Here is a 12,604-nt window from a genome sequence, read left to right on the forward strand (position 1 = left end):
CCAACAAAGATCATTGAAAAATGCCAAAAGAGGGCAAGGAATCAACCTAGAGAGGGGCTCCTTGAAGACAAAATTGTGGAAAATGACCAAGTGCCGCTCACCTGTGTTACAGCGTATAACACCATATCGAACCAAGTAAGCAAATGTATCAACAAACATTGGTCAATAGTGAACACGGGTGCACTACAATGGGACAAGCCACTGTTTTCTTATAAAAAGGCACCCAGTCTCAAAAATAGCCTAGTCAACACCAGACCAAAAGTGAAACCTGCCAACCAGAACCCGAGCATCACAACAGCATGGAACCTTCCACCAGTAACAGGACACTTCAAATGCGGGGACTGCAGTGTCTGTCACCTCACAGAGAACACAAAGACTTTGGACTTAGAGGATGGCAAAGTCTGGGAACAACGTGCACATACGAACTGTAACAGTGCCAATGTTGTGTATCTGATCAAGTGCGCTTGCGGGAAATCCTACGTAGGCATGACAACTCGCAAAGTCAAGCAACGCATCTGTGAGCACCGCAGCACCATACGGTGCAAGAAAAACGCGACGAAACTCACAGATCATTTTCTAGAGGCTCACCATACACCAAACGACATGAGATGGACCGTCATTGAACAAGTCCCATCTGGACCCAATACTCAACGACTCTTATATGAAAAAGAGCAACGCTGGGTCTACAGAATGTCGACCCACAAAACAGGCCTCAATGATAATATTCCGTGGCATTCAGTACTCAAATGATACTTCACCTTGGCTACTGCACAGGATGGGTTGCCAAACTGGGAACCATCTCAATCTGTACCTTCCCAGTTCCAAACGCACAGCATTGTCTGTCACATGTGGAATTCCCTCCCCTCCCTCCCCCCCCAACTCTTTGCACCTTCTCATTATGGAATACTGTGCATTGTACTGCCCCATCAGCACCCACTGGTAATGATGGTCCGCTCCCTACCATAGCATACTTCAGATCTCTACGTATTGCTGAGTTCAATGAGCACACCCATACTCTAATTCCAAAAATCTGTTTTATAATGTAATTTTACACTCGTGGGTTCATTACCATTGGACCTTGTAGTCACCGTAATTATCCTATCACCTTTTTGATTCGGTTCGTTAATTTATATTCACATCCCCCGCCGGCTCCCCGGCTGAGAATTGAACCCTTCAATAGCAGGGCGCCATTGGGCCTCCGCAGCCACCGTTCCTTCTGACGCTCCCAGTGCCGCCCCACGTGACCGGCACTCAACTCCGCCCAATGCGGAAGCACTTTGCATATATTTGACATTAGTCTTCATTTTCCTTTACAGGTATTTTGATTTTTTAGGCTTACCCACCGAGGTACAAGCCCACACCACAGGCACATTTTTTGCCCCTTTGTGGTCCCAGAGAGTAGGACCGGGTGCGCCTTTTAGGGGACGCACACCATCCACTCTCAGGGTAATTGGTCCTGAAGAAAACCTGGTTATTTGACACCTTTATGGTTGAAACATGTAGACCAGAAACACATAGAGATACATGGGCTCATAATTACCCTCACTATATCTCGCCACTTTGATTTTAACATTGTCCAGTTGCTTATAAATAAAATCTTATTTTCCTAAGTTAAACCAGGACAATTTTTAACACACTTACTTTTTTTCTTTCACGCACCCTCACTCACAACCTGCTCCACTGTAAACAGGTGTTGTAGCACACCCTGATGACGCTAGGTCATTAGGGTGGACCCTGATGATGAAGCATGTCACCACTAGGTGGTGAGTGAGGGTTTTTTTTAACAAAAGGAGAACTTTCTCTTTTTGTTCAACCACACACCCCATTAGGAATCGGCGATTCCATGTTGGTGGTACTCCTTGTATGTTTTCTAATGATATATCCAGGGGTATAGGAGTATTCTCCCGTTCACCCAAGTGAACAAAAAACCTTGCTCTCCCCATTGTTTTTCAACACCAGTAGTGTGGGCCCCACAGAGGCTTGCTTTTGCCGAACAGGACCAATTCTGTCTTTTCGGGGTTCAATTTTAGTGGGTTGCTGTCCATCCAATGACGTATGAATAGCATGGAGGACTGAAATTGATGAATAGATTCTGAGGAATCATCGATGGTAAAGATGAGTTGCAGATCATCTGCATAATTGAAAGTAGTGACTTTAAAAGTTTTTAGTGAGTGAAGTAGGGGGAGCATATAAATATTGAACAAAATGGGTGATAACGAAGAGCCCTGGGGGACCCCACAGGTAGTGTGAAATTTAGGAGATGAAAAGGGCGGCAAACCGACTGCTTGCGAGCGGTCACTGAGAAAAGACCTAACCCAATCAAGGGCAGGGCCACAGATGCCGGCTAGTCTGACACGGTCGAGAAGGATGTCATGATCGACCTTGTCAAACGCAGCCGACAAATCAAGCAGGACCAGGGCCTGAGGAATGCCTAAATCAGCGTTATGGCGTAGGGAGTCCAGGACTGCTGTTATAACTGCTTCAGTCGAATGGGCTGGACGAAATCTGGCTTGGGCAGAGTCCAAGAAGTCGGATTGCTCAATGAAGCTAGAAAGATGAGATGTTACATGGGCTTCCAATACTTTGGCCAGATACGGAAGTAAAGAGATTGGCCTGTAATTAGATAAGGTAGTGACTTCCACACCTGATTTTTTTTGAAGGGGCACCACCACTGCCTCCTTAAAGGAGTTAGGTACCATGATTTGGGTCAAGGAGGTGTTGAGAAGTCTTAATATAGGGGAAGGGAAGGCGGTGATTACCTCTTTTAGCACATAAGGAGGGCAGCAATCATGTGGATAGCCAGACTTGACCCTAGCCGTGAGGGCAAGCAAAGACGGAACATCCAGAAGAGGAAATTGTTCCAGGAAAAGTGCACTGTGGATGTGAGTGGAGTCAAGGGAAGCAGGGGAGATAATAGGGATGCTGGATTTAATGAGCGTGATTTTGTCCAAAAAGTAATGGTTAAGGGTATTACAGACATCCTGTGTGGCTACAGGTTTGGGCTGGGTTCTTGCAGGATTTGAGAGCTTATGGACGATGGAAAAGATGTCCTTCGATTTGTTATTAGACATTTCAATAATACTAGAGAAAAATTCCGCTTTGGCTAGAAAGATGGCCTTCATGTAGACAGAGCGAGCGGCCAAATATTGGGTCTTTCCGAGAGAGTCGTAGTTTCTTCTCCACTCACGTTCCTTCTGGCGAACAATACATTTTTTCGCCCTCAGGTCAGGAGAGAACCATTTGTGGGCGTCAGATTGGCGCAAGGTTTTCAACTTTTTCAACAGGGCGTGTATATCACTTGCATTTACAAGCCAATCAGAGATATTAGCTACAGATTGGTTAAGGTCTGTATTATGAGCAGGAATTGAGTTCTTCAGACTTCCCAGAAAGGCTGGTGTGTCAAGAGAGCCCCACTTCCTAATCAAGCCTTCTCTGGTGTCTGCGTTTATAGTGGGCTTAGGAATAGAAATGTTAAATTGGATCAGAAAGTGATCAGACCAGATGCATGGAGAAATAATAGGGGGTGAGATGCTAAGGTTAGAACTCCAGATCTGATCTAGCGTATGCCCTTTAATATGGGTGGCGGTATTGATATGATGGCTAAAGTTGAGCCCTGTAAGAAGGTCCATGAGCTCACTCGCCGAAGGGCCACCAGACGGACTATTAGGCCAGTAATTGAAATCGCCGATCAACAAGATCTTCGTATAATCAGTGACCAATATGGCCAATTGGTCTCACAGAGAGAAAGGAAACGTGAGCATACTCTGAGGGGGCCTGTAGATCAGCACACATATGAGTGGGCCCGACCTAAAGTCAAGTCTGATAACCAAATTGTCTGCTACAGGAAGGTCGTAGGACGTCAATTTAGAAAATACTAAATGTTTGTTGATAATGGCAGCTACTCCACCACCCATTTTACCTGGGGTGCGATCTACCTGTAAAATGTAGTAATTATCAGGGAGTGCTGCTAGTATCAAAAACATACAGGGAGAATGGGGTCAAAGGGAAGTAATTTAAAGACCTACTACTGGTTCACTTCCCCAGTAACAACAATTAAATAACACACAAGAACCAGGAGGTCTAAAGGCCAAGCAAATTGCTGGCAAAAAACTGACAGGAATTACCTCTATGTCAGTTGGTGCCCCAGTCACCATATAACAATGTATACAGAAGTAGAGAGGAAAAAAGGGGAGCAGTGATATCTAATAATCAATTAGAGAACTGATCAAACCAAATCCAGTACATGTATATGTTGTGAATAACCATCAAACAAACCAAATGATCAGTCCTATCACTTGGTCGTCCACACTGTGACCTGGCAGGTCCTTAGATCATCTAGACCATATGCCACACAGTCTTAATAAGTACTGGATACGGTCCACAGTGTACCTCCAATTGTTGGTCAGATTGTGATAGTCAGTAGGAAGTGGTGAAAAACAGTGCAACATACAAAAAAGTGGTGAGTCTTAAAATAGGGTGATATGTCTGAAACAGATACTTTAATAGAAACCAGGCACATCCCCTTGTTAAAAGATAGGAACAGCGCAAACGACAGTATGGAACAAATGACTGTCGCAATTAGGGCCAACATGTTTCTGCCTACCGGGCAACACGTCCCTTGGCTTTCGTCAGGGCCACTGCTCTAAAAGGTTGCTACTGTTATATGTGTTAGAAAACAAAAATGTATATAACAAATCAGTGAATAAGAGTATAAGAGTAGGGACGATACAACCTGTACCTACAGTTAATTACTCATCCTCCTTGTCAGTAGGTGCTCAACGCGATCCAACATGACAGGGGACTGGACCTCACCTCACCTGGACCGTGCTCAGGTATACGAGGGCTCGCACTCTCCGTCGGTGCCACCAAACTCGCCTGAGGCTTGGGGGAGTTTGGTGGCACCGACGGAGGGTGACAAAGGCTGAAAGATACCTAATTGAATAAAATGACTAGCAGTGAATGGACAAAGAGGGCCGGCTAAGTTGCGGAGGTTCACCAAGCTCTCAGATGAATAAGTCAACGGAGATGCAGGGAGAATAGCCCCTTGCCCCGGCCTGGCGCAGACGGGCTTGCCTTTGGCGCGCTCGCTGCGCGGCCGGGAGGGTTTGCACATTTTATGCAGATTAGGAGCTGGTGTAAGGAAGACTGCAGCATCAACCCTGGGCTACCCCCAAGATGGCGGATCCCCGGCCAGTCCCGGTGACAGCGCCTAATCGGCTGCACGGGAAGAGCAGGCAGTGTGAGGAGTGGAGGGAGGGTAGGTCCTCAAAAGTGAACAATCAAGTATTTTTAAAAAAGACAAACAGTTAAAAAATGAACATACGATGCTCCCGGCTTTCCACCTCAGGAGTTTTTCAGCGAGTAGTTGGTAATGCGCGCGGGGCAGGGGGCGCGACTTATATACTAATTTCCGGAGCCGGTGTAAGAAAGACTGCAGCGTCAACCCTGGGCTACCCCCAAGATGGCGGATCCCCTGCCAGTCCCGGTGACAGCGCCTAATCGGCTGCACGGGAAGAGCAGGCACTGTGAGGAGTGGTGGGAGGGTAGGTGCTCAAAAGTGCACAATCAAGTATTTTTAAAAAAGACAAACAGTTAAAAAATGAACAAACGATGGTCCCGGCTTTCCGCCTCAGGAGTTTTCCAGCGAGTAGTTGGTAATGCGGGCGGGGCAGGGGGCGCGACTTATATACTAATTTCTGGAGCCGGTGTAAGGAAGACTGCAGCGTCAACCCTGGGCTACCCCCAAGATGGCGGATCCCCTGCCAGACCCGGTGACAGCGCCTAATTGGCTGCACGGGAAGAGCAGGCAGTGTTTCCCTTTCCATCCCTCACTCTCCCTCTGTCACCCTCTGCCTCCCTCACTCTCCGTCCCTTTCCCTCCCTCTCCCTCCCTTTCTGTCCCTCTCTCTCCCTCTGTCTCCCTCTTCCTCCCTCTCCCTCCCTCACTCTCCCTCTTCCTCGCTTTCCCTCCCTCCCCTTCTGTCTCCCTATCCCTCTGCCTCCCCCTCCCTCTGTCTCCCTTTCCCTCCCTCACTCTCCCGCCCTCACTCTCCTGCCCTCACTCTCCCTGCCTTTCTCTCCCTCTCCCTCTGTCTCCTCTCCCTCCCTCACTCTCCCTCTGTCTCAATCTGTCTCACTTTCCCTCCCTCCCTCTCCCTCTCTTTCCCTCCCTCCCTCTCCCTCTGCCTCCCTCTCCCTCCCTCACTCTCCCTCTCTTTCCCTCCCTCCCTCTCGCTCTTCCTCCCTTTCCCTCCCTCCCTCTCCATCTGTCTCCCTCCCTCTCCCTGTCTCCCTTTCCCTCCCTCCCTCTGCCTCCCTTTCCTTCCCTCTCTCTCCCTTTCCCTCCCTAACTCTGTCTCCCTCTCCCTCCCCCTTCCCCTGTCTCCCTCTCCCTCCCTCTCCCCCTCCCCCTGTCTCGCTCTCCCTCCCTCACTCTCCCTCAGTCTCCCTTTCCCTCCCTCACTCTCCCTCCCTCTCCCTCCCTTTCCCTCCCTCCCTCTCCCTCCCTTTCCATCCCTCCCTCTCTCTCCCTCTGTCTCCCTTTCCCTTCTTCACTCTCCCTCCCTTTCCCTCCCTCCCTCTCCCTCCCTTTCCCCCCCTCCCTCTCCCTCTCCCTCCCTCACTCTCCCTCTGTCTCCCTCTCCCTCCCTAACTCCCCCTCTCCCTCCCTTTCCCTCCCTCCCCCTCTGTCTCCCTCTCCCTCCCTCACTCTCTCCCCCTCTGTCTCCCTCTGTCTCCCTTTCCCTCCCTCATTCTCCCTACCTCTCTCTCCCTTTCCCTCCCTCCCTCTCCCTACCTCTCCCTCCCTTTCCCTCCCTCCCTCTCCCTCTGTCTCCTTCCCTCTCCCTCTGTCTACCTTTCCCTCCCTCTCCCTGTCTCCATTTCCCTCCCTCACTCTCCCACTGTTTTCATTTCCATCCCTCACTCTCCCTCTGTTTCCCTCTACCTCCCTCACTCTCCGTCCCTTTCCCTCCCTCCCTCTCCCTCCCTTTCTGTCCCTCCCTCTCCCTCTGTCTCCCTCTTCCTCCCTCACCCTCCCTCATTCTCCCTCTTCCTCCCTTTCCCTCCCTCCCCTTCTGTCTCCCTTTCCCTCTGTCTCCATCTGTCTCCCTTTCCCTCCCTCACTCTCCCTCCCTCACTCTCCCTCCCTTTCTCTCCCTCTCCCTCTGTCTCCCTCTCCCTCCCTCACTCTCCCTCTGTCTCAATCTGTCTCCCTTTCCCTCCCTCCCTCTCCCTATCTTTCCCTCCCTCCCTCTCCCTCTGCCTCTCTCTCTCTCTCTCTCCCTCACTCTCCCTCTCTTTCCCTCCCTCCCTCTCGCTCTTCCTCCCTTTCCCTCCCTCCCTCTCCATATGTCTCCCTCCCTCTCCCTGTCTCCCTTTCCCTCCCTCCCTCTGCCTCCCTTTCCCTCCCTCTCTCTTCCTTTCCCTCCCTCTCTCTGTCTCCCTCCCCCTCCCTCTCCACCTGTCTCCCTCTCCCTCCCTCTCCCCCTGTCTCCTTCTACCTCCCTCTCCCCCTGTCTGTGTGTCAGCAGGGGCTGAGACAGCTTCTTGACACACACACAGCCGCACCCGAGCACTTCACAGGTCTTTAAAAGACCATTGGCATGTTAATTAGACTTTGTTGTATTTCACTTCTTAGCCCCCTGCATGGCCCCCACACAGCAGCAGAGTCTCCGAGTCACGCTGCTGCAACTGGCAGTGTTTGAAGACACTCTTTAAAAAAAATTTAAAACACTGGTACGATGTCTGCAAGGTCCACGGGACGCCCAGGAAGTCTTGCCGGGCCTCTGGCTGCCCGCGGGCCGTACTATGAGTACCCGTGGTCTATACTAACCTAAAGAAGAATCGGGAAATCTACCCTCTGACCAAAAAGGGCAGCAAGGCCCCCGAGGAGAGTCGAGTGGCAAAGAATTAGTCAGGAAACAGGTAGACCAAAACCGACCACAGCGACGATCTCCCACCAGCCGAACCTAACCACACCCAACAGGGACTTTCAATTATACCCTAAAACCAAAACATCCAACCCACATATGTTTCAATATGAGCACAAACTTCTTCTCCCATTGGCAAAGAACGGGGGTGTACTGTCACACCACATCATGACCAGCTCATTAAATTTCCAATTGTCTTGAACATTCAGCATTACGACAGATTCTTCCCAGGAAACAACTTTGAACACAATCATAGTAAATATTTCCTGCAGTTCTCTACTTGTTGCAAATATTCTACGCTTCCATTGTTTGCTTCTGCCATCTTGTGAAGGAAGTTGTTTGCTTCAACTGAGATGGTAGTTTTCCTTTCCGAAGCTTGGCAGTCAGTCAGCACACCATGAAGGTCATTTTCATGCCTTTGCATTCTCTCTTTCCATTCAAAGTCCACTTTTTATTCATTTGATTTCTCTTGTAAATATTAACCCCAAACTGGCATGCAGAAGAGAAGGCCCATGTTTGCTTTTCTACAGTGAACAAACACAAACATTTATTATTTTCATGAAATGTAATTTCAATTGTACACCATCCCAGCATTGCACTAACCCATGCACAACCTGTGTTATTCCTAGCAATTATTATTAACATGCACAAAAGTAGCATTAGTCTTTAATCAAAGCTCTTGTGGCTTAGTTTTTCATGCATTAGTACACGCATGTACAAAAGCATCTTGTTTTAGCGTTCTTTATTAATATTTTTCCACAGCACACCGTTAATGAAATGTTACTGAGGTTTCTATCCATGCAAGTTTTATTTTCTCAAAAGCCTGCTCCATCACTTTCTTTTCCTACCTCACATGCTCCCCCGGCTCAGTTTCGCCCTATACTACCTGGCGCGCTCTATTGCTCCACTCTGTAGGATGTCCACACGCAGCTGCACCAGCTGTGACATCACAGGGCGTGTCCACGCCCCCAGTCTCCGAACCAAACAGCACTCATATCGAGACACCGCCAGCCTTCGATACCGTCAGGTTCACGAGAAGGATCGCAATAGGTATCGCAGGCGGACGGACATCCTTGATGAAGTAAGTGGCTTCCGTTAGCGTCTATGGGCTCAATGCACCCCGGTCCTTTGATCTGTACAATGGCTCCTGGGCTCATACAACTTATTTTCCTCCTGCAGTGTGTGAATACAGGAGTCAGCCCCCTCTGGGATCTATAATGGCTGCATACTCTGTAGCTCTTGTAAGCCGACTTTCTATTGCCATTTCGCTGTTAATATATGCCTACCTCTGCTGCATATAAAAAATTCTTATCAGATATATTTGACTCAACCAGTGTTTTAGGTTTAGAAGGCTCTTTCTCTCCGTGACCAACTACACTATTTTCACCATTTACATGTAACTCTAGTTTGTTGCATGCTATTTCGGCCTCACCCACACTGGGGTCGGTTGCCATCACGTGTGTTTCTCTTCACTAAGAGGTATGTTTGAGTGCAATTCTCACTTTTCATGATTTTGCATTCACAAAGTGTATTCTGCTTGCCCTTGTGTGAAGTGTGTTTAGTGGATTTATAATTTCGAGTTGTTGGCTACACTGAAAATCACGTAGCACCATTTGCCTACCCTTTGTTAATTTAATAGTATTGTTTGTCCCTTCATGCTGTACTTTGTTTTTTCACATACTATTCTTCACGGTGGGAACCGTAAGTACGGTAACATCACTGCACCACGGCACACCTTAACATGTGTGCTTCAATACAGTCACTTATTAACCTTCTTTGGTCCTGAAGAAAGCCTCAGCACCTCTTATCGAGGCTGAAACATGTCGACCAGGTAAGGGGGATCAGAAAGATCAAACATATCTTCACTATTATCCCCTCTCTATTTTGAAACATGCATAGAACTCAAGAATAAAGGTAACCCTTGAGTATCCTAGAGGTACTTTTAAACCGCACCCTGAGCACTCCCTCCGCACTAAAAAATACCAAAAACCTGCTCCGCTGTAATTCAGGGGTCGTAGCACAGCTGGGTTGCACTCGGCAGCCTGGCTGGGAGCCTGCTGCTGAAGCATGCCACCAACTAGGTTGGTGGGTGAGGGTTCTTAAAAAAATACAATGGTTTTTCCCATTCCAATGTATGACATTGTGACATCCTATCATTTGGATGCCACATAGGGTCCGTCCACTTTGTTGTTTACTGATCAAATCCAGAATGTTCCCCTTGTTTTCCTTGTTCTCTCTTTGTTGTTATTGTACCTGTAGACTTCTACACTCATGCTTCCAATGCTCTAATTTTCCGTACGCATGACAAGGAAACTTCATTTTCAATTCATATTTATTACCTCTAACTCTCCCTTGTGGAATCGGTATAATTTGAGTCACAGTATTTCCATTATACCCTACACCTCTCATACCAGTAATAGTCTGACCATTTCCTTGGTAAGCATCTGTAAAATCTGTATTTAAAAATCCTCCTTTCTTTGCCGCTTTCATCTGAGCTAACATTAATTTTTCTTTTAACTTTTTGTGTCTTTTTTCAATGTCATCAACACAATACTTTATTTTTTTCTTTTTTTCTTTAACCTTCCGTCAGCAAGATACAATCAATACTTCGACATACACAATAAACAGCATCAAGATGAATTAGTCAAATAGGGTGCTATGACATTTAGAGTAAATGGCTGTCAATGGTTATCTAAATACATTACAATCATACAGTATCACCATCAATGGAAATGTCAGAATATTCCGGTTAGTTGTCATAATAAACACATGCACATTCAGGGAGTGAGGGGGGACATCCTGAAATAGAGAGGACAATAACGGGAGAGGAACTCCACATTAGGTCTCCCCACAACGGGGGAAATGCCACATCCTAAAGCGTGCCAAGCGTGTAGATCTCACGGTACATCATCAGCAATGATAGGGTGTTCCAGCAGGTATGACTGCAGTGGGCCCTATATATCACGGGGGCATGAGGAAAGGGGAAGTAATTCAGCATACATGCAAAGTTAATATTGGCAAAGGATCATATCGCCTAGCCATTCCTTAAATTTGGGTGCTCGGCCACGGCCCCACCTGCAGGCCACTCAACACTTAGCCAACACCAAACAGAAGTATACACATTTTCTATACGTGACAGGAATATGTTCAGTATACCCTAGGAGTGTGATAAGAGTAACCCTGGGCGTAGTGGGCGTAGTGGGGCTCCGCGGAGCTACGCGGAGTGGGCGAGAAGCTACGCCCACTCCCGCACTCTGCGTAGCCCCACTACGCACCTCCCTCCCGCTCTCCCCTACATACATTATTTAAGCAACTACCCTGAATAAAACAATTTTAAAGCACTTACCTTGTCCGGGGCTCGTCCGGGGCTCCCTCTTTGAATAGCGTCCTTTCCTGGATACCAATGCGCATGCGCGGGCGGCCGCGCATGCGCATTTCTCCAGAGAAATGCGCATGCGCGGGCGACCGCGCATGCGCATTTGTTTCAAGGAAAGGACGCTATTCAAAGAGGGAGCCCCGGACGAGCCCCGGACAAGGTAAGTGCTTTAAAATTGTTTTATTCAGGGTAGTTGCTTAAATAATGTATCTAAGGGAGGGCGGGAGGGAGGCGGGTGGCGGCCGACTCGGCTACGCACACGGAGTGGGCGTAGTGTTGCCGGCTACGCTGTCTACGCAAAATGCTTAGAAGGCAACACTACGCCTACTCCGTGGGCGTAGCCGAATCGGACGCCCAGGGTTAGATAAGAGGTGATCTTAAGAAAGGTGCTAGGTGTAAAGAATCTGCATATTCTGCCTGACATCTCTCACATCTATCTGAATCACGCAGGGCATACTTGTGAAGCCGGACTGGGGTATAGTAATTACGATGGAGAAATCTGTAGTGTATAACACGAAGCCTGATGTTAGAGGAGACCTGCTCTGTCTACCTGCAGCAGTACGCCCACTGCTCATCAGTTAGTTCCTGGTCTAACTCTGTCCCCCGTTTAGCACGGGAGGTACATGGCGGGTACTCATTATCTGCATACAAGGTGTGATAAAGTGTAGATACTAAATGTGAAGCGAAATCTGCCAACAAGATTTTGTGCAGCGGCATCAGAGTAGCTGGTTCAGAAGGAAATGTGGAGTGACAGACCTGCATACCATGACGTAGCCGAGCATACAGGAAGGTGTCCATGGTAGATGGGGGGGTCATGACACAACTGCTGGAGAGTATGAAACTTGCCAATGACGTATAGGTCTCCCCAGTATTGAATATTCTGTGTGCATGCCATCTTCCTAAATATGCCTTCCTGAAATAGTGCCACGTCCGGGTGATATACGAGTTGGAGAAGAGGGGAATAGAGGCAGGTTGCGGCCGTGAGTCCTTAGATGCAAGCCCAGACCTTCGACGTGCAGTCCACAGAGGTAGGACTACTCCCCTGAGGCTCAACACTGGAGAGTAAAAAAACATCCAATGGAATAGGGTCTGCAAGCCAGTGTTCAGTGGCTATATGAGGGGTATACCGGGGGAATGGAGCCAGAAGTGAGCGAAGTGTGCTTGTGCACTTATGTAGTATAATCCAAAATTTGGAATGCCGAAGCCTCCCTGTGCGTAAGGTCATGCAAGCGAGTCCCATTGGATATGGGGCTGTTTACAGCCCCACACCAATTTAATCAGTTCTGATCGGAGAGTA

At 48.3% G+C, this 12,604-nt stretch overlaps 1 long non-coding RNA gene across 2 annotated transcripts in view; it reads left to right on the forward strand.

Moving 5' to 3' along the window:
* The window catches only part of LOC144770991 (uncharacterized), a 189,701-nt gene that overhangs the window by 77,831 nt on the left and 99,266 nt on the right, over positions 1-12,604 (forward strand). Inside the window, exon 1 of one of the 2 annotated variants that reach the window (XR_013599087.1) lies at positions 8,909-9,012. The exons of the other annotated variant lie outside the window; for it this stretch is intronic. This is a non-coding gene — a long non-coding RNA (uncharacterized LOC144770991). Of the gene's footprint in view, positions 1-8,908; positions 9,013-12,604 lie in introns of those variants that run through there. 2 annotated transcript variants of the gene reach the window in all.

The sequence above is a fragment of the Lissotriton helveticus genome, chromosome 1_1 (genome assembly GCF_964261635.1).
Source record: "Lissotriton helveticus chromosome 1_1, aLisHel1.1, whole genome shotgun sequence".
Classification (NCBI taxonomy): domain Eukaryota; kingdom Metazoa; phylum Chordata; class Amphibia; order Caudata; family Salamandridae; genus Lissotriton; species Lissotriton helveticus.